At 40.1% G+C, this 23,246-nt stretch overlaps 1 protein-coding gene and 1 pseudogene across 2 annotated transcripts in view; both read right to left on the bottom strand.

Annotated features, from left to right (window-relative positions):
* The window catches only part of PDCL2 (phosducin like 2), a 51,934-nt gene that overhangs the window by 27,109 nt on the left and 1,579 nt on the right, over window positions 1–23,246 (bottom strand). The window lies entirely within an intron of this gene.
* Window positions 971–1,146, bottom strand: LOC138843614 (U2 spliceosomal RNA; annotated as a pseudogene).

Below are 23,246 nucleotides of genomic sequence, written 5' to 3'. Positions count from 1 at the left end.
TGGAGCAAGGATAGGCTCTTCAACAAATGGTACTGAGAAAACTGAATCTACATGTGCAGAAGTATGAAACAAGAAACCTACCTTACACCTTACACAAAAATCCACTCAAAATGGATCCAGGACCTAAAACTACAACCTGATACCATCAAATTACTAGGAAGCATTGGGAAAACCCTGCAAGACATTGGCATAGTCAAAGACTTGTTGGAAAAGATCCCAGAAGCATAGACAATCAAAGCCAAAACAGAAAACTGGGATTACAGCAAGCTGAGAAACTTCTGCACTGCAAAAGAAGCACTCAGCAAAGTGAAGAGATAAGCAACAGAATGGGAGAAAATATTTGCAAACTATGCAACTGATAATAGATTAATATCTAGAATCTATAAAGAGCTCAAGAAACTCAACAACAAAACAACCAATCGAAATGGGCAAAGGACTTGAACAGGCATTTTTCAAAACAGGAAATTCAAATGGCCAACAGGCACATGAAAAATGTGCAGGATAACTAGCCATTAGGAAAATGCAAATCAAAACCACAATGAGCTTTCACCTCACCCCAATCAGAATGACTCTCATGCAGAAATCAACAAATGATAAATGCTGGCAAGGATGTAAGAGGAAAGGTATCCTAATCCACTGTTGGTGGAAATGTAAACTGATGCAGCCACTGTGGAAGACAGTATGGAGCTATCTTAGAAAGCTGAATATAGACCTACCATACGACCCAGGCATCCACTTCAAGGAATTTACCCAAGGGAAATGAAAACAGAATACGAAAGAGTGATATGTACCCCCATGTTTACTCCAGCTCGGTTCACAATAGCTAGGATATGAAATCAACCCACATGTCCATTAACTGAAGACTGGATAAAATTATGGTATATGTACAATATGGAATACCACACAGTGGCTAAAAATCTGAAACTGTCAGTTACAACAAAATGGTTGCAACTAGAAACCATCATACTTAGTAAAATAAGCCAGTTCCAAAAAGACAAATACCATATATTTTCCCTGATCTGTGGTAACTAAAAGAGCACCTAAAACGTAATCTTTAGGAGTGAAATTGACATTTTGAGATTTGATGATTTAAACTGATAAGAACAGATACTACACTTGATCTTAGCCAACAGGCCGAGAAGCGATGAGATTTGATGATTTTTAAGTCTTTGTCTCGACTGTTGAGGAACAATTTTTTTTCTTCATATTATTTGTTGAACTCTTAGAGTAGGGTTAATTTTATGAGTATAAAGTTAACTGAAAATATATGTTTATAAAAATTAAGAATAGGAACAGAAGAGGGAGGGGGGAAGAAGGGTGAGAGCATGGGTGGGAAGGGAGGGGTGGGTGGGTGTTATCACTATGTTCTTGAATCTGTATATATGAAATATGTGAAATTTGTATACCTTAAATAAAAGAAATGCTTATTAATGTTCTTTGCCCATTTTATAATGGAGTTATCTTTTCTTTAAGACTTATTTATTTATTGGAAAGTCAGAGTTACAGTGAGAGACAGAGAGAAAGAGATATCTTCCATCCACTGGTTCACTCCCCAGATGGCTGAAACAGTGCATACTGGGCCAGGCCGAAGTCAGGAGGTTGGAGTTTCTTCTGGTTCTCCCATGTGGGTGCAGGAATCCAAGCACTTGGGCCGTCTTCTATTGCTTTCCCAGGCCAATAGCTGGAAGCTGACTTGGAGTAGAGCAGCCAGGACTCAAACTGATACATGTATGGGATGCCAGTTATGCCATAATGCCAACCCAAATTACTTGTTTTCTTACTATTTTTTGACCACTTTATATGTTTCAGATATTACTTATCAGATGAATTGCTTAAAAATATTTCCTCCCAATATGCTTTCTTCACATTGTTTCCTTTGCTGTGCAAAGTTTTTTAGTTTGATGTAATCCCCTTTGTCTATTTTTGTTTTGGTTGCCTGAGATTTTAGGACCAAATCTAAACGATAATCATTGCCTAAACCCATGATATGCTGTTTTCCCACTACTTTCTTGGTAGTTTTACTCTTTCAGGCCTTACTTTACTTCTCAAATTATTCAGAACAATCGAAGAAGAGGGAATCCTCCCAAATTCTTTCTATGAAGCCAGCATCACCTTAATTCCTAAGCCGGAAAAAGATGCAGCACTGAAAGAGAATTACAGACCAATATCCCTGATGAACATAGATGCAAAAATCCTCAATAAAATTCTCACCAATAGAATGCAACAACACATCAGAAAGATCATCCACCCAGACCAAGTGGGATTTATCCCGGGTATGCAGGGATGGTTTAATGTGCGCAAGACAATCAATGTGATACACCACATTAACAGACTGCAGAAGAAAAACCATATGATTCTCTCAATAGATGCCGAGAAAGCATTTGATAAAATACAACACCCTTTCATGATGAAAACTCTAAGCAAACTGGGTGTGGAAGGAACATTCCTCAATACAATCAAAGCAATATATGAAAAACCCACGGCCAACATCTTATTGAATGGGGAAAAGTTGGAAGCATTTCCACTGAGATCTGGTACCAGACAGGGATGTCCACTCTCACCACTGCTATTCAATATAGTTCTGGAGCTTCTAGCCAGAGCTATTAGGCAAGAAAAAGAAATTAAAGGGATACAAATTGGGAAGGAAGAACTCAAACTATCCCTCTTTGCAGATGACATGATTCTTTATTTAGAGGACCCAAAGAACTCTACTAAGAGACTATTGGAACTCATAGAAGAGTTTGGCAAAGTAGCAGGGTATAAAATCAATGCACAAAAATCAACAGCCTTTGTATACACAGACAATGCCATGGCTGAGGAAGAACTTCTAAGATCAATCCCATTCACAATAGCTACAAAAACAATCAAATACCTTGGAATAAACTTAACCAAGGACATTAAAGATCTCTACGATGAGAATTACAAAACCTTAAAGAAAGAAATAGAAGAGGATACCAAGAAATGGAAAAATCTTCCATGCTCATGGATTGGAAGAATCAATATCATCAAAATGTCCATTCTCCCAAAAGCAATTTATAGATTCAATGCAATACCAATCAAGATACCGAAGACCTTCTTCTCAGATCTGGAAAAAATGGTGCTGAAATTCATATGGAGGCACAAGAGACCTCGAATAGCTAAAGCAATCTTGTACAACAAAAGCAAAGCTGGAGGCATCACAATACCAGATTTCAGGACATACTACAGGGCAGTTGTAATCAAAACAGCATGGTACTGGTACAGAAACAGATGGATAGACCAATGGAACAGAATTGAAATACCAGAAATCGACCCAAACATCTACAGCCAACTTATATTTGATCAAGGATCTAAAACTAATTCCTGGAGCAAGGACAGTCTATTCAATAAATGGTGCTGGGAAAATTGGACTTTCATGTGCAGAATCATGAAGCAAGACCCCTACCTTACACCTTACACAAAAATCCACTCAACATGGATTAAAGACCTAAATCTACGACCTGACACCATCAAGTTACTAGAGAACATTGGAGAAACCCTTCAAGATATTGGCACAGGCAAAGAATTTCTGGAAAAGACCCGGGAGGCACAGGCAGTCAAAGCCAAAATCAACTTTTGGAATTGCCTCAAATTGAGAAGTTTCTGTACTGCAAAAGAAACAGTCAGGAGAGTGAAGAGACAACCGACAGAATGGGAAAAAATATTTGCAAACTATGCAACAGATAAAGGGTTAATAACCAGAATCTACAAAGAGATCAAGAAACTCCACAAAAACAAAACCAACAACCCAATTAAGAGATGGGCCAAGGACCTCAATAGACATTTTTCAAAAGAGGAAATCCAAATGGCCAACAGGCACATGAAAAAATGTTCAAGGTCATTAGCAATCAGGGAAATGCAAATCAAAACCACAATGAGGTTTCACCTCACCCCGGTTAGAATGGCTCACATTCAGAAATCTACCAACAACAGATGCTGGCGAGGATGTGGGGAAAAAGAGACACTAACCCACTGTTGGTGGGAATGCAATCTGGTCAAGCCACTATGGAAGTCAGTCTGGAGATTCCTCAGAAACCTGAAGATAACCCTACCGTTCGACCCAGCCATCCCACTCCTTGGAATTTACCCAAAGGAATTTAAATTGGCAAACAAAAAAGCGGTCTGCAGCCTAATGTTTATTGCAGCTCAATTCACAATAGCTAAGACCTGGAACCAACCTAAATAACCATCAATGGTAGACTGGATAAAGAAATTATGGGATATGTACTCTTTAGAATACTATACCGCAGTAAGAAACAATGAAATCCAGTCATTTGCAACAAAATGGAGGAATCTGGAACACATCATGCTGAGTGAAATAAGCCAATCCCAAAGGGACAAATACCATATGTTCTCCCTGATCGGTGACAACTGACTGAACACCAAAAAGGAAACCTCCTGAAGTGAAATGGACACTATGGGAAACGGTGACTTGATCAGCATAGCCCTGACTGTTAATGAACAACTTAATACATTATCCCTCTTAGTAGTTTTTTTGTCTGTTCTACTTAATACGACTGGTTTAATTCTGTAATTAATACACAGTTATTCTTAAGTGTTGAAAATTAACTGAAATGTGATCCCTGTTAAACATAAGAGTGGGAATAAGAGAGGGAAGAGATGTATAATTTGGGACATGCTCAAGCTGACTTGCCCCAAATGGTAGAGTTAGAAACATACCAGGGGATTCCAATTCAATCCCATCAAGGTGGCATATACCAATGCCATCTCACTATTCCAAGTGATCAATTTCAGTTCACAATTGATCATAATGAAAGGACTAAGAGTCAAAGGGAGCACATAAACAAGTCTAGTACCTGCTAACACTAACCGATAGAATAAATAAGGGGGAGAGTGATCCAACATGGGAAGTGAGATACTCAGCAGACTCATAGAATGGCAGATGTCCTAAATAGCACTCTGGCCTCAGAATCAGCCCTAAAGGCACTCGGATCTGGCTGAAAAGCCCATGAGAGTATTTCAGGCATGGAAAGCCAAGACACACTGGCAAAAGATCTCTGTGAGTGAGATCCCAGTGGAAAGAACAGGTCTTCAAAGAAGGAGGTACCTTTCTCTGAAGGGAGGAGAGAACCTCCACTTTGACTATGACCTTGTCTAAACAAGATAAGAATCGGAGAACTCAGAGGCCTTCCATAGCCTTGGAAACTCATGACTGGAGCATAGGGAGATTACTGATGCCATAGACAGGAGTGTCAATTGGTAAAGTCAACAACAGGAGTCACTGTGCACTTACTCCTCATGTAGGATCACTGTCCTTAATGTGCTGTGCATTGAGATTTAATGCTATAACGAGTACTCAAACAGTATATTTCACTCTGTGTTTCTATGGGGGTGCAAACTGTTGAAATCTTTACTTAATGTATACTAAACTGATCCTCTGTAAAAAAAAAAAAAAAAGAAATTATCAACTCCCAACTTGACTCTCACTGGGATTAAACATGACAATAGGTCTGATCTGATTTCATCATCATTTAAAAAAAATCATCTATTATTTTCATTTTATGTTTCTGTGTGGGAGCAAACTGCTGAAATCCTTACTTAATGTATACTAAGCTGATCTTCTGTATATTAAGATAATCGAAAATGAATCTTGATGTGAATGGAAGGGGAGAGGGAGTGGAAAAGGGGAGGGTTGTGGGTGGGAGGGACGGTATGGGGGGGAAGCCATTGTAATCCATAAATCGTACTTTGGAAATTTATATTCATTAAATAAAAGTTAAAAAAAAACTTTTATTCATTTTGCATCAAGTTTTGTGTATGGAATGAGATAAAGATTCAATGTCATTCTTCTGAATGTGGATATCCAGTTTTCCCAAACCTATTTATTGAAGAGATTGTTATTTTTCCATTGTGTACTCTGGGTATCTTTCTCAAAAATGAATTGACTATAAATGCTTAGATTCTTTGGTGGTGTTTCTGTTTTGTTCCATGAGTCAATATATATGTTTTCATGTCAATTCCATGCTACTCTAATTACTACAGAATTATAACATAGTTTGAAGTCAGTTAACATGTTGCCTCCAGTTTTGTGCTTTTTGTTCAAGATTTCCTTGGCTATATGGTGGTTTTTGTGGTTCCATATGAATTTTAGGGTTGTTTATTTTTATTTCTGTGAAAAATTAATTGGAATTTTGATAGGAACTGCATTGACCCTATACATCACTTTGGGTAGTGTGGACATTTTAACATTATTTCTTCCAATCTGTGAACATAGAATATGCTTTCATTTGTTTGTGTCTTCTTCAGTTTCTTTCATTATTATTTTACTTTTTAGTGTACAGATATTTTATCTCCTTAATTAAATTTATTTCTGAATATTTTATCATAAGATATGATACATGGGTTTGTTTTCGTGAAGTCTTTTTCAAAGTGTTTATTGTTATTGTATAGGAATGCTACTGATTTTTTTTAAAAGATTTATCTAATTTTATTTGAAAGAGTTACACAGAGAGAGAAGGAGAGGCAGAGAGAGAGAGAGAGAGAGGTCTTCCATCTACCGGTTCACTCCCCAATTGGCCGCAATGGCCGGAGCTGAGCTGAGCTTCTTCCGGGTCCTCCACTGCCTTCCCAGGCCATAGCAGAGAGCTGGATCGGAAGCAGAGCAGCCAGGACGAACCGAAGCCTATATGGGATGCCGGCACTGTAGGCAGTGGCTTTACCCGCTACGCCACAGCTTTGGCCCATGCTACTGATTATTTAACGTTGATTTTGCATCCTGTTTACTGAATTTGCTTATTATTTCTTGCAGTGCTTTGGCATATACACTAGGGTTTCCTATATATAAGATCACATTATCTGAAACTGCAATAATTGTTCACAGTGGCTTCACTTATGTCAAAATAATTACAGATCCTAAAATATCTTAGTAACTATTTAAAAATATTTAAATTATGAGCTATATATTCCATTCTCTGACTCCTGAACATTATCCATGGACAGATCTGAAGGAGTAGTTGTAGATGTCCATCAGCACGTTTAGCATAACGTATCAACCTAGCTAGCCATTTAAGTAAATAGATTACAAAAAGAATGCATGAAAGACATAATAATTCTTTCACAGAAGAAATATGATTAAATAACCAAGATTCAGCATTTTTCAAGAAGTTCATAGGATTATATTGACTAGAACTAGAACAAGAGATCAGGTACAGGAATCTCCCAGTCAGTCCTGGCAAAGAGCAAGGATATTGTAAACTGTCTACCAGGCCATTAGTATAAATGCCTGCATTCAGTGTGTATTTTAGAGGCATGTTTTTGTAAAGATGCAACGGTAGAGAGTGTTTCTCATTCAGCCTGTTCTAAAATGTGAAAATTCTCATCAATAGTTGTATCGATAAAAATTAATCCATGGAATAGGCTTAAGGTAAAATTAAATTGTAGATTCGAAGTATCAGCAGCTTAAATAATTATTCATTGTTATATTAATAATATTCATTAAAATAATACAATTAAGAATTATATGTTTACATTGGATTTATATGTATGATTATAAAGTGTTAATGATTATTGTTTGTTTGAACATAACATCCATGCACCATTGCCCAAGTCCTTTACAAGACTTGGAGTTTCAATCTCCAATAAAGGGGAGTCCTTAAACCTAGTTTCAATAGATTGCATAGTACAACACACATTCTCTAAAAATGTGTATACCGTACCTTGGTATTAGATAGCCCTGTACATAAAATGTTCTTTCTTCTGTAACAAACGTCTCATTATGGATTGTAACAGGAGTTTGATATATACCATACATTCAAGTAGAATGAGCTAATCTGCTCAAAAAGATTCAAAACATATCTGCCATACGAAGCACATCTGGAGGGTCTAAAGTAACCCAATTCTAACAATGTCTGTTGTCCCCATTGAGAGGTCTATGGAAAAAACTAAAATCTGTTGTATGTCTCACAGGATCTGCTTTTTTTTTTTTTAAGCAACTAGTATGTTCTCACAGAGGTATAATTTTTGTTGAACAATTTCCTGTTTAAGTGTAAGCAAATTTATATATTTTTTATTTTTTTATTTTTGACAGACAGAGTTAGTGAGAGAGAGAGAGACAGAGAGAAAGGTCTTCCTTTTTCCGTTGGTTCACCCCCCAAGTGGCTGCTACGGCTGGCGCGGTGCGCTGATCTGAAGCCAGGAGCCAGGTGCTGCCTCCTGGTCTCCCATGTGGGTGCAGGGCCCAAGGACCTGGGCCATCCTCCACTGCCTTCCCGGGCCACAACAGAGAGCTGGACTGGAAGAGGAGCAACCGGGACAGAATCTGGCACACCAACCGGGACTAGAACCTGGGGTGCCTGCACTAGTGAGCCACGGCACCGGTCGTAAATTTATATTTAAATCCTTAGTTTTTTGCTCCAATAACTCAGTAGTGGCTGTAAGAAGTTTCAACCTGTCTTCATGTGATTGCAGAAGAGGGTTAACCTCAGTAACAGATTCAAGGATATGTTCTAAAACATGTCCTGTTTCTTCAAAAAAGTGTTGTCTCTTTTGTTTCTCTGCAAACAAAACGGTTTTTAAATTCTGAATTTCTACTTTCAGAAATGCATCTGCCACTAGTGAAGTTATAATGCCCAAAGCTACAGGAAAATATTTCTGTCCATGTTGTAGAAATCTTTGTCTCAATTCCAAATACCACTATAGAAAGTAGCCACATAAAAAGCTTTATTTTCCAGTATTATTTACTGTGATAAACCTTCGTTCAGTCAGAGTGTCACCCTCCATGGTGTGGATTTGTATAGGTTTGTATAATAATCTAAATGGCCTAGTCATCATGCGTAGAGTGTATGTGTGGAATATGTGATAGGTGGTGATTTGGTAGGCCCCTGGGTTCATGTGGGTTTTCAATGTTCTGTCCTTAAACAAGCACAGGAATTACAACATCCTCTGTTACGCATGGCTCAGGTGAGCGGTCTTTTAACATAACATTCGTCAAAATCTATATGAACAAACCACATAGGCCGATGCAAAGAGATTGATCTTTAATTGTTAATGTTATCAGCTGGCACACGTGCAGATAAAAATACCTCATACCAAGTGCCCATTAAAGGTTCTATCACTCTTTATTGCATTGTTTGTAAAGCCATGTCAATTCTGTGAGCATTAGGCATGTTTCCTCCCAATGCGTTCCATCAGTCAGCGGTTTTACCTTGAATGTTTGTGGAAATATTGGGTGGAAAGTCTTGATGAGTATGTTGTGCACAAAATGCCAAGCTCAAAGGCGGTTTGTGCAGAAGAGCTGGAGACGCTAAACTTATAAGGCCTTTTACAGATATTTTATGGTCATACTGATTTGCAATGTTAAATGAAAAATATTTATATCATTTAACTTTTGTCATCATTCCCAAAAGTGTCAACTGCAGGTGTATATGATTCTGTCCTTATAGGGGATGTAGCAAAACTAGATAAGATGGATTCTACTTTATGAATAAAAGATAAAAACATGGATTTGCCCATTCTTTCAGATGCTTTAGAGTATGAATAACTTCTGTCTACTGAAAAAGTTCATGAAAATTCATCTTTAACTTATCATAAGTATTTTTTGAAGTCCTTACAATAGTTCAAATGAGAAAAATGAAGATATAAAGGGAAAATACAATCTCCAAGCTTGTGATCCATCTTACAGGATGTTATATTATAAGCAAAAAGTGGGAGCCAAGTTTGTACATATTTCCATGCAGATGCTGAACTGTCAATTAAAAATTGCATAGGGCCGGTGCAGTGGCATGGTGGGTAAAGCTGCCGTCTACAGTGCCGGCGTCCCATATGGGTGCTGGTCCTAGTCCCAGACGCTCCACTTGTGATCCAGCTCTCTGCTGTGGCCTGGGAAAGCAGCAGAAGGTGGCCCAAGTCCTTGGGCCCCTGCACCTGTGAAGGAGACCTGGAAGAAGCTCCTGGCTCCTGGCTTCGGATCAGCATAGCTCCGGCCATTCTGGCCAACTGGGGAGTGAACCAGCAGATGGAAGACCTCTCTCTCTCTCTCTCTCTCTCTCTCTCTCTCTCTGCCTCTCCTTCTCCTTCTCCTTTATTTCATGTAAATAATGCAGCTACATTGAAGAACCCATCTCTGTTTTCACCAGATGCGTATCTAATGTACTTTTACATTTAGCATGAGAGACCTGTAATTATAATGCTGTGTATGTGACCACTTGACTATGAGTTAGACTCAACTTCAAGCTTATACTTTTGAGAAAGTATCATGGCCACATGATGACTTCCTACACTTGATGTGCTTGGTGGAACACACACTGTGTTGTGCAATGCCAGGATACTTGGGTGGCTCTTCTAAGAAAGGCTAAGGCGATAGTGTTCTCATGTGTGGTAGATGAATAAATTTAACAATATGTCAACTTTATAACCTAAGGTTATGGAACAAATATTACAAAATATGGCAAAATTAGCATGCTTTAAACATTTACAGCAATATTATAAATTGTAAATACTAAAAACATAATTTTTAACAGAGCTAGACTAAATAGATATCTTCCTAAGACTACTGAACAGATTTTTAGTGAAAGAGAGCATGCGCTTACCATAATAAGTAATATGCACATTGAAAGCTATTTTAGCCAGAGCTGCTGTATCAGATTGATTTGTTCTGTTTTCTACCCTTTCCGCTACAGAGCATGAACCTCCTCAGGTACACTTTTCCATACTCACGTGTCTGGTATCTACACAGATCCTGATACACATTGTGCTGATCTTAGCAGGGCGTTACATCTTTTGTCCAGACAGAAACTATATGCAAAATGTCAATGTCACTGTCTCACATGATTGTAGACTAATTACCAATTATACTTTGGGCCTAATTGAAACCTTCCTCTAGAACTACTGCATGGGAGGAAGATTCTTGGGCACCTAGACCTGATTTCTTAACACCCTCTACTGGACATCTTCCAGAGAAAGCTAAGGAACTGTTAAGACAAATACTTTCAGGTATTCAGTGACTAGTGTGATAGCTTGATGACAATCTTTGTGTAAGTCTTGTTTGAATATTGTACTATGAAATGAGATATTTGTCAAAATTTGACAAATTTTGTATATAAAAGACACAGAGCCAACAATCCATAGATGACACTGTCTGAGACAGAAGTACTTTTAATGCATCCTTCTGTATCTCTGTTGCTTTCTGAAATAGTGCTTGTGATATTGTAATGTATAATTTACTTCTGGCTCTTTTTCTTTCTTTCTTTCCTTACTACTACTACTACTATTCTATTGCTGCTGCTGCTGCTGCTACTAAGCCACTTATAACTCTTAATGCAATCCCTAGATCAAATCCCGAGTGGGAGAAAATTATAGAGGAAATAAAGATTGTATTTCTGTTTCCCTGGGGGGGGGAAGCCATTGTAATCCATAAGCTGTACTTTGGAAATTTATATTCATTAAATAAAAGTTAAAAAAAATCAGATTTCTCTGTAAAATGTTTACATTTTTCGCAGCATCTCAACATAATCCTTATTCTCTGCCACATATTTTTCTGGTTCTGCCTTTGAAATCATTGACAAAAGCCATGTACATCTGCTAAGTCCTGGGAGAAGATGTACCTCTATTACATCATCAGTGACTTCTGCCTCAGACTCCAGCGGATTAACTTCACAGGAGTCTAATGTTTTCTTATGTAATATTGGCATGCATCCAATTTTACTTGTATAAACCTCATAGTCTTTATTGTTTATTTTTATTTTTTTTTTTTTTGACAGGCAGAGAGAGAGACAGAGAGAAAGGTCTTCCTTTGCCATTGGTTCACCCTCCAATGGCCGCCGCAGCTGGCGCGCTGCGGCTGGTGCACCGCGCTGATCCGATGGCAGGAGCCAGGAGCCAGGTGCTTTTCCTGGTCTCCCATGGGGTGCAGGGCCCAAGCACCTGGGCCATCCTCCACTGCACTCCCTGGCCACAGCAGAGAGCTGGCCTGGAAGAGGGGCAACCGGGACAGAATCTGGCGCCCCAACCGGGACTAGAACCCGGTGTGCCGGCGCTGCTAGGCGGAGGATTAGCCTAGTGAGCTGCGGCGCCGGCCTAACCTCATAGTCTTTAAATTTACTAGGTAGTTTCCTTTTCCTCTTTAGTCTGTTCATAACTAATGGAACATTAGCTGTTTTAACAAGTTAATTTGCCCAGTTATTGTAATGCTCCTCTGGAGTATTGCTCTTTTCGTGCGGTGACACATGGGTAACATCATTTTTTATAAGATTATTTAATGAGTCTAGTTCTAGCCAGTAAGCTCTGCACCAAATAGCTTTACCACTAATTTTATAATATATCTTATTCCAGTTTTGTCACCAGATGCCGATGCCATTTGCTACTGCCCATGAATCAGTAAATAACTGAATTGTCTTTTTTCTTTTACAGTGTCTCCCTACCAACATTGCAGCTATCAGTTTTTGATGTTTTGCTGATTTAGTCTGACCTGATTCTCTGAGGACGATGTTGTGTGATGTTCTTATAGCTACTGCTGTCCATTTCATAACACCTTTTTTTAAAAAAAGATTTATTTATTTATTTGAAAGGCAGAGTTACAGAGAGGCAAGAGGCAGAGAGATAGAGACAGAGGTCTTCCATCCGCTGGTTAACCCCCCAGATGGCCACAATGGCCAGAGCTGTGCTGATGCAAAACCAGGAACCAGGAAACTCTTCCGAGTCTCCCATGTGAGTGCAGGGGCCCAAGGACTTGGGCCATATTCCATTGCTTTCCCATGCCATAGCAGAGTGCTGGAGTGGAAGTGAAGCAGCCAGGACTCAAACCTGTGCCCATAAGGGATGCCAGCACTGCATGTGGTGGCTCCACCCGCTACATCACAGCGCTGGCCCCTCATAACTCCTTTAGCCAATGTGGCTGTTCTGTCTGTAAGCCAACAATTCTGCAAGACAGGAGTCCAGGCTGAGCCCGCTTTTTCCCACAGGTGTATGTATTTGCTCCTCCCTCGGAATGTTTTCTAGCAAGTCTAGTTCTGTCTATGGATTTCCTCTGTGAGGAATCTAGGTTGTCCCCTCGTGGTCATATCCCTTCCTTGGATAGACTTCCAGGTCAACGACTGTTGGTCCATGTGGATTTCCACCACTTCTTCTGGTGTCAGTTTTGTCCAATGTAGAAGCGGCACGGCAGGTCCAACAGTTATCTCAGTGTTGCCAGTCAGAGGCTCTACAGAATTCAATGCTTCTTATGTTACCCATATTCTTTTTTTCAAAATTTGTACATTTACTAGAGGAATATGGAATGTTTTGTTTCAGAAAACACAAGGATTAAATAACATATCACCCTGTTTCTTAGTCCATAATGTCTATGTGCCGACATCATCTGATGCACCAGTCTAGTCTCAATGCATCCCCTTCAACCGGGTAATTTAATTTTTGAAAAGTTATTATACAATTATCAAATTGTTCAAAAGTTTTCTGTTTCTTAGTCCATTCAAAATTTTCAGCACTCCTAGTTATCTTGTAAGCAGGTTTTAACAATAATGCCATACAGTGAATATGTTAGTACTAACACCCAAATAACCCTACTAACCTTTGAGCAGAGGTTTGTCAGTGTAGGTTTTTAAATCTTACATTTTATCTATTGCTGACTGTGGGACCTGTCTTCCTTTTGAATACCATGTTATTTCACAAAATTTTGCCATGGTATTTGACCCAGTTGCTTTGGACTTATTAATTGTCCATCCTTTACTTCTTAAATCAGCAACTAATTCTTTTTCCTGTGTTAGGATATTTATGTCATCATGCCTCATTATATCATCTATAAATGAAATACTGGTTGATTTAGATTTTAAATCCTCAATCTGAGAAGCTAATATTGAATGTGCTATCATAGAACTATTTAGATAACCTTGAAGCAGTCTATTAAAATGGAATCGCACACTTTCCCATGTAAATGTGATGTATTCCTTTATCCAAAGGTATGGCAAAGAACATATCTGACATATCAATCATTGAAAAAATACTGACTATTCTTATTGGTAATTTTATTACTATCCTCTACACCCGGAAAGGTTCCAGGCAGTTTTGGGCTAACTTTATGTAAATTTCTATAATCTATAGTCAATCCATATTTGCCATCTGGCTTAATAACTGACCACACTGGATTGTTATATAGATGACTTCTCCATTTTTCAATTATGTCTTCCTTTTGCAACTCAAGTAGTTTTTCAGCCATTTCCTTGTGTCTTACATTTAAGATACTGTCTAGAAAAGGTGGGCTTTAAAGGTGGTGGCAATTTTATAGGAGTCATTTTTATTGATGCTAGTCTTACATTAATTTCCTTTAATGTCTTTACAGGAATGAACTCCTTGAATAACACTGGAATTATGTCTACTTGCTCAGAGGTGAACAATTTACATTGTATTGGATCTTAATTATAATTTAAAATTAACACGTTTCATATGCTGGTATTATTTTTCCTCCCAGACTTCCTACCTTTATTGTATTTATGTTAGCCTTATATTTCCTATCATCTATTTTTCTAAGTAAACTTACTTAGGATCCTATTATCAAAAATTCTAATATTTGACATCAATGTACATTCTTTTTTTTTTTTATTTGACAGGTAGAGTTATAGATAGTGAGAGAGAGAGAGAGAGAGAGAGAGAGAGAAAGGTCTTCCTATTGCTGGTTCACTCCCCAATTGGACCACTAAGGCCGGCACTGTGCCGATCCGAAGCCAGGAGCCAGGCGCTTCCTCCTGGTCTCCCATGCAGGTGCAGGGCCCAAGCACTTGGACCATCCTCCACTGCCCTTCCAGGCCACAGCAGAGAGCTGGAATGGAAAAGGAGCAGCTGGGACCAGAACCCGGCGCCCATATGGGATGCCAGCACTGCAGGCAGAGGATTAACCAAGTGAGCCACAGTGCCAACGCCTGTATCAATGTGCATTTCTCTATACAATCTTGTACATGGCCTATTATCTGATATCTTATATACAAGAGCTCTCTGAGTTTCCCTATATGTAGTGTTTAAGACCTGTTTCCCTGGGCTATCTTCCTGATAGGGACTTTTACATGTTATGGAAAAAATTTTTTGAGATAATTTTATAACATTCCGATGTTCATTTCTTCTATACACTGGGCTACATGTATTAAAATTATTGCTATGGTGAGGTTCCCTAAAAGGCACCTCCTTTACTTTATTATTATTCACAAGTCTTATATTCTGTCTCCAACCAGGTCTAAAGTTCGCATTTCTAGGTCTAAATTTCTCTGGATCTTATCTCTGGATATAAAAGTGGATCTGGCTGGTACGGTATTTTTAGGTGGTACTTTTCTAACACTAAAAGTAAGTATTTTAGCACCCTGTAGATCTTCAGCTAATCTAAAGACCATAGTTATATCTTTTTTGGTGTTGGCCTGAGCCATGGAGCTACACGGCATTTTTTAAATGTGGTGCTCCTCTTCATAGTACGTTTTAAATAGCATCATTTGCTGGTACTTGCGTAGGTGTGGTTTATCGCAGGGCTGCCCTCATATATTAATGCTAACATTGTTATCTTGAATGCTATTTTTATAGCTTCCCAGTTACTATCCCATTTAGCAGAACCTCCTAAAGCAATATATCTATAATGGGACATGTTTTTCCCTAAACTCTAGCTATCTTATCCCACAAGGAAAGTTCCCTATTTGAACGTCAAGTAGTTACCTGAATTAAACGTAAGTGCTGGTTGTTCAGTTACAGCACTTATTGGCCTCATTTCGTGTCCTAATAGCAGAGAATTTGCTCCTAAATCCCCCATCTTTCGTAACCAATCAGCATCAGTCTCTGTCCTTTGGCAAAAGTCAGCTCTCATCATTTGTAATTCTGCTCCAGTAAGCTTCCTTCCTTCTGTTCTCCGTAGGGGTCCTTCTCCATGCTGGCAGTTTAGCATAGGCTTCCTGGTTATAACTGGCCTTGAACTTCTCAGTGCGGCAACTTTCCTCTGGCATGCAGTCACCATACTCATTAGGTGCACTTTCCTCATCTTCAGATTTCATATTCCCAGAGTCTGCAGATCTGCTTCTAATTAGTCTTCTTGCTAGCATCTCTATTTTTACAAGATCGACCTGCGATAATGACTTAACAGAGCTGGAATCTCCTTAGGTTGAGCGCTTCTTAAAAGAGGCCCTAGATTTTTAGGGTTGGCGAGGTCTGACGGTACATCCTCGGGGGTTTGCCCAGGAAATCTTCATCTGACTTCTATCTCTGCTGGGTACCAAGGAGACGTGTCCTAGGGCTAAGCTTCTTTCTAAATTTCTGAGCTAAATGCAACATTTTAGGCTAATTGCCACATTATACAAGAACAGTGTTTAATAATAGAAACACTTCCAAACTAATCTTTTAGAACAGAAATGAACACTAGCCTTTCCCTCATAGAATTCTGCCTTTTCAAAAGCAAGTCTAGGGCTGGCACCACAGCTCACTAGGCTAATCCTCTACCTGCGGTGCCGACACTCCGGGTGCTAGTCCCAGCTGGGGCGCCGGTTCTGTCCCGGTTGCCCCTCTTCCAGTCCAGCTCTCTGCTCTGGCCCGGGAGGGCAGTGGAGGATGGCCCAAGTGCTTGGGCCCTGCACCCCATGGGAGACCAGGAGAAGCACCTGGCTCCTGGCTTCAGATCAGAGCAACACGATCCACAGCGGCCATTTGTGGGGGGTGAACCAATGGAAGGAAAACCTTTCTGTCTCTCTCACTAACTCTGCTGTCAAAAAAAAAAAAAAAAAAAAGTCTAGCAATAAATTTCATTGGATATTTTTCCCTCAGTATAATTGTATCTAGCAACAAGTCACTCATAGGAAATCAAAATTTTTTAAATTCAAAAAATTTAATTTTTAAAATTAAACTGTAACTGCTCACTTGATTCCCCAACTGGGAATCAAACCCAGGCCACAACAGTGAAAAGTGCAAAATCCTGCTGACTACAGCAGTACCACAGGCACTGACCAGCAGGGCTGCGAGTATGGTCTTTCCTCCAAGTCCACTGGGCAAATAACCCAGGCAGAAGTCCTTGGGTGACCAAGCTGGAGTCTCCACCAAGGGGAGCGTCCCAAGGCTGTGTCGCTGAGTGTGAGCCAGGTTCTTAGATCTCTGCAAACAGGAGCCAGTTGACACAATGCACACAATATAGCATGCCTTTATTCACATCAGGATATCACACACTGCCTCACACATCTAAGTGATGGTGTCAAATGGCTACTTAGAGGGAGATGGAGACAGAGTTACAGAGCCTTAGGCACACTGCCTTAGTTAACCGCCCAGGCTAACTTCCAGACCTGCAGCAGTGAAATATAGTTGTGGCTCCCAATGCAGCCCTGCTGAGTCAGCTTAATCTCAGCACCACAGCCTCGTGTCATGGCTGATTCACTTGCTCTGAGGGTCTCAGTCACCACTTCATGTTACAGCTCCATCCTGGTCCCGGGAGCTCTGGCATGCTATCTTCTTGATGGGGCACCTTCTAACACCAGGACCATGGCGTGAGCGCTGCCCTTTATCATATATGGCCAGCCGGCCAGGCACCAAGATGGGCTCCTGGCACTAAAGCATCCCACTGGGCAGTTTTCCAGACCACCAGGCCATGTCCTGGTCAAGCCAGGGTAACTGAAGTCACCAAGCTGGGGGATGGCTCATTACTCGAGATACACGTGGAGAGGCTCCATGGACAAGTCAGCTCAAGGATACTTCAAGGTCCTCCTTCATGTAAAGTCATCAAAATGAGTTTTTGATGAAAAAGCACTTATTTTTTTCTTCCTTATAGACCCTACCATCTGGCTGTGGCAGAGTGGTTACAAATTAACGCCTTTCCAAAAACATACTTACTACAATGTTCACACTGGCTTCACTTATGTCAAACTAGTCAAATATCCTAAAATGGTTAATACCTGTTTATTTTTTAATAGTTTCTATATGCTGTATACAGCTGGATGTGAGGTAGAGTATCTGGGACTCAAACTGGTGCTCATATGGGATGCTGGTATTGTAAGTGGTGGCTTCACCAGCTATGCCACAACGCCGGCCCCTATCCAAAGACGTTTCTTAACTTCTCTTTCTACTTCTTTGATCTCATGGTTGGTTCATAGCACGCCATTTAATTTCCACATGTTTATAAGTTGGCCAAGATTTCTACTGTCATTGATTTCTAGAAAAAGTCATTAAATAACACCACTTTCTTGCCCAGACCCTGGTAACCACTATCGCTTTCTATAAAAGTGACTATAGTAGGTACCTCATGTAAGTGGAACCACACAATGTTTATCCTTTTGTAACTAACTTATTTTACCTAGTATGTTTTTTTTTTCTTTTTTTGTGACAGGCAGAGTGGACAGTGAGAGAGAGAGACAGAGAGAAAGGTCTTCCTTTGCCGTTGGTTCACCCTCCAATGGCCGCCGCGCTGCGGCTGGCGCACCGCGCTGATCCGATGGCAGGAGCCAGGTGCTTTTTCCTGGTCTCCCATGGGGTGCAGGGCCCAAGCACCTGGGCCATCCTCCACTGCACTCCCTGGCCACAGCAGAGAGCTGGCCTGGAAGAGGGGCAACCGGGACAGAATCCAGCGCCCCAACCGGGACTAGAACCCGGTGTGCCGGCGCCACAAGGCGGAGGATTAGCCTAGTGAGCCGCGGCGCCGGCCTGTTTAATTTTTTGAGAATTGTCTTGTTTCCCACAACAGTTTCATTATTATACATTCCTACCAGCAATGCATGGGGTTTCCAATTTCTCCATATCTTTACCAGTACTTTTATTGTTGTATTTTTTATTACAAATTCCCTAGTGGGTATGGATTGATCTTTCATTGTGATATTAATTACATTTCTCTAATGGTTAATAATGTTGAGCACCTCTTCATGATTTATTGGCCATCTGTATACCTTCTTTGGAGAAATGTTTATTCAAGCCCGTCTTTATCCATTTTGTGCTTTAACAAAATATCGGAGTCTTGGTAGTTTGTAAGAACAGAATCTTTTTCTCACAGTTCTAGAGGTCAGGAAGTCCAAAATGAAGGCAGCAGCCATGTTTTCTGCTGAGGATATGGCCTCTCCTTCCAAGAAGGCACCTTGATTGCCGTGCCATTCAGAGGGCAGGCATGTTGGGTCCTCACATGGTAAAAGGCAGAAGGGCAAAAAAGGGATGAATTCCATCAAGCCCTCTTTTAAGGGCATCTAATCCCATTCACAAGGGAGAAACGTAATAATGTAAATCGCCTCTTATATGTCCTAGTAGTATCTCATGGACAACACGTGGATTCTGGAAAGGACACATTCAAACAACGGCAAAATTCTTTGCTCATCGTTTTCAGTTGTTTTTCTTTAGTTGTAGAATTACAAACTCATTATATTTTACTGATATTAGCCCATTACCACTTACAGGATTTACAAATGGTTTTTTCCATAGTGTGGGTTTGTTTATTCACTTTCTTCCTAGTATTCTTCGGCACAATGGCTTTAAATTTGGTGAAGTCTAATTTTTCTATTTGTTTCATGTTGCCTATGCTTTTTGTGTCCTAAATACCAAATACAATGTAATAAGTCTTTCCCTTATGTTTTCTTCCAGTTTTATAGTTTTAGCTCCTATACTTAGGTTTTTGATCTATTTTGATCTAGTCTAAGGTAAAAGTCCAACTTCATTCTTTCGTATGGGGACGTCCACTTAGCACCATCTGAAGAACCTAGCCTTTCCCCTGCTGAAAGGTCTTAGTACCCTTGTTGAAAACCATCTGAGGGGCTGGTGCTGTGGTGGGTAAAGCCGCAGCCTGGGGTGCCCACATCCCATATGGGTGCCAGTTCAAGTCCCCGCTGCTCTACTTCCTATCCGGCTCCCAGATGATGCACCTGGGAAAGCCCCTGCACTCATGTGGGAGATCCGGAAGAAGCTCCTGGCTTCAGATTGGCTCAGCCTCGGTTGTTGCAGCTATTTGGAGAGTGAACCAGTTGACGGAAGATTTCTCTCTGTCTCTCTTCTCCCTTCTCTTCCCTTTCCTTCTCTTCCTTCCCCTCCCCTCCCTTCCCCTTCCCTCTCCTACCCACCCCTACCCTCCCTTTCTCTCCCCCACAACTCTGCCTTTCAAGTAAATAATCTTTTAAAAAATCATTTCAGCATAAATGTGTGTTTATTTCAAAGCTCTCTATTCTATTCCATTTGACTTAAATGCATCTTTTTATCTTCATCAAAACCACGCTGTTTTGATTACTGAAGCTTTATGGTACGTTCTGATATCAGGAAGTATGGGTCCAACAATTTTGTTGTTCTTTTTCAAGACTTTTTTTGGCTATTTGAGGCCCCTTGAGATTCCACATGAAATTTTAGGATGAGTTTTTTTATTGCTGTAAAAAATGCTGGGGATTTATCACACGGTTGCATTAAATCTGTGATCACTTTGGATAGTATTGACTTATTCACAATATTAAGTCTTATCGTCCACAAACAGGGAATATCTTTTATTGAAGTCTTTAATTTCTTTCATCAATGTTTTGTAGTTTTCAATGTAAAAGTATTCCCCTTTGGTTAATTTATTCCTATTTTATTCTTTCTGATGTTAATATAAATGGAATTCTTTCTTCATTTCTTTTCAGATAGTTCATTTTTACTACATAAAAACATCTTTATCAATTTTTTAAGAGAGAAAAGCAAGATTTATTTAAGTCAGAGACCTCCAGCCAGCATGGCCTGGAGGGGGGCTACAAGAGAGGAAAATCCTGTTTTGTTTTGTTTTGTTTTTTATCAAAATTGTAAGGCCCTTTTCATTGCTTTCTACTCCTTGTAGCTCTTTCCTAAACAGGTCTTTTGATTTTTAAACATAAGAATCACAGTGTTTTTTTTAATTTTTTTCACAGTTGTTTCATAACCTGTTTCTTTTTAAGTTTTGAATTTTATTTATCTGAGAGACGAGAAAGAGGGAGAGAGGAGGAGTACAAGCTTCCAACCATTCATTCACTCCCGAAACGTTCACACAGTGAGGGCTGGCCCAGTCTTTAGCAAGAAGCAGGGAACCCATGCAGGTAGACTCCATATGGTGGCAGGGATCTGACTACCTGAGCCATCACTTGCTAACTCCCAGGACGCACAGCAGCAGGAAGGAGACTGCCAGTGCCTTCAGGGTGAAGTGGCTTTGGAGTAGATGGGGATGGGAAAACAATTTTCCCTTTACCCTTCTCAGTTATGAGCTGGCACCGACTCCCATAATAAAAGAGGGATTAACAAAGGAAAAACAAACAGTTGTTTAGTAACATGTATGCCTCATGTATACATGGGAGTTACCAAGAGAAATGAGTAAATTTCAGAGATGGCTTAGATTTCAGGCATAAGTACCAGTGTCAGCTAAAACAAAGAGAAAAGGGTCTAGAGAAGCTAAGTTACAGGAAGAGCATAGTAAACAAGAGTGGGGTTTGTTACATACATTCAAATTAGAAGTTTATCTTGTGATTTAGTCTTGCTTCTCTTCCTGGTATGCCAGAGGAAGACACCCCTACAAATAGAGATTTCGGCTATGGATGCAAATTTCCCTTACAAAAGGGTAACTTCTGCTCTGATTTCGGAGCTTCTTTTGTGCCTGCTATTTCTCAAAATAATCAACTCAAAATAATCTTTATGACATAGAGGCATATTTTCGGGGTGGCCTACTTCAGTCTCCTACAAGCTCTAGAAATGTACTTTTCTATTTTCTCTTTGATTTTTGTCTGACATCTTATTATGTCATCTATGATTTTAGGGAATCTCTTTGATACTCTAAAATTTACACTTTAGATAGCATTTTTACTTTTATTAAGAGGAAGAGTGGCGCAGTAGGTTAATCCTCCACCTGAAGCGCCAGCATCCCATATGGGCACCGGCTCTAGTCCCAGCTGCTCCTCTTCCAATCCAGCTCTCTGCTATGGCCTGGGAAAGCAGTAGGAGAAGGGTCCAACTGCTTGGGTCCCTGCACCTACATGGGAGACCCAGAAAAAGCTCCTGGCTTCGGATTGCTCTGTTCTGGCCATTGCAGCCATTTGGAGAGTAAACCAGCAGATGGAAGGCCTTTCTCTCTCCCTCTCACTGCCTATAAATCTCTCTCTCAAACAAATAAATAAAAAATAAGAGCAGACCCAAATAATCTAGCCCACTGTTATCAGAAATCCCAGCAATCATCTTTCAAGAATTCTCCACACACTTCACATTCCCTATCAACTCTATTTTTTCTCTCGTAGCCAAACTTCTCAAAAGATCTGTGTGGCAAGATTTGGACTATTTGAGTACTATAACCAGTGCCACTTCCTATTCACTCTAACCCACTCCAACACTGCCTTCTGCCTCTTTCAAAGTTGCTCTGTTGGAGCGAGCATTTAGTCTAGTGTTTAAGATAACCACATCCCACATAGGAGTGCCTGGGTTTGATTCAGACTCCTGACTCCAGCTCCCCACTAATGTAGACCCTGGGAAGCAGCAGTAACACTTCAAGCAGTTGGGTGCTGGATTGGGTTCCTGGCTCCAGCCCCAGCTCAGCCCCAGTGTTTGCAGGCACTTGGGGAGTTAACCAGCAAAGTAAAGCTCTCTCTCATTGTGTCTCTCAAATAAATAGAAAAAAACTTGCTCTGCTAAATTACCTATGAGCTCCATGTAGCTAATGTAATTCACTGTGATTTCCTCAGCAGAAATTTGAAAAAATTCAACAGTTTTTCTTGTTTAAACATTCTTGGTATTCATACCATCACATTTCTATGGATTTATTCACATCTCTCTGACTGCTCTTCCTTAACTGATCTACAAATTAATTGCAATGCGACAATGTGATAGTAAATGTTCTATATTCTGCTATTCACTACACTTTTAGAAATTATTGGTGTTGTGGCAACGCAGGTAAAGCCACAGCCTGAGGCGCTGACATCATATATCAACACAGTTTGTGGTCCAGCTGCTCCATTTCCAATCCATCTCCCTACATAGGGCCTGGGAAAAGCAATGGAAGATGGCCCAAATGCTTGAGCCCCTGTCACCCACATGGGAGACCCGGATGAAGCTCCTGGCCTCAGCCTGGCCCAGTGCTGGCCACTGCCACCATCTGGGGAGTGAACCAGGAGATAGGAGCTTGCTCACTCTCTCTCTCTCTCTCCCTCCCTCCCTCTCTCTATATATAACTCTTTCAAAACAAATAAATAAATCTTAAAAAGAATTCATAGAATTTTATCTAACAGAAATAGGGACCACAATCTATTCATCTAACATACCATATTCTTTACCATGCCATAAATTGCGACAGCTGTCTGCCTCTTATTCCTGCAGAGTAAGCT

This window comes from Oryctolagus cuniculus, chromosome 8 (assembly GCF_051225735.1).
Source record: "Oryctolagus cuniculus isolate XC-2025 breed Fujian yellow rabbit chromosome 8, ASM5122573v1, whole genome shotgun sequence".
Lineage (NCBI taxonomy): Eukaryota > Metazoa > Chordata > Mammalia > Lagomorpha > Leporidae > Oryctolagus > Oryctolagus cuniculus.
This window is presented reverse-complemented; position numbering and strand designations above follow the sequence as displayed.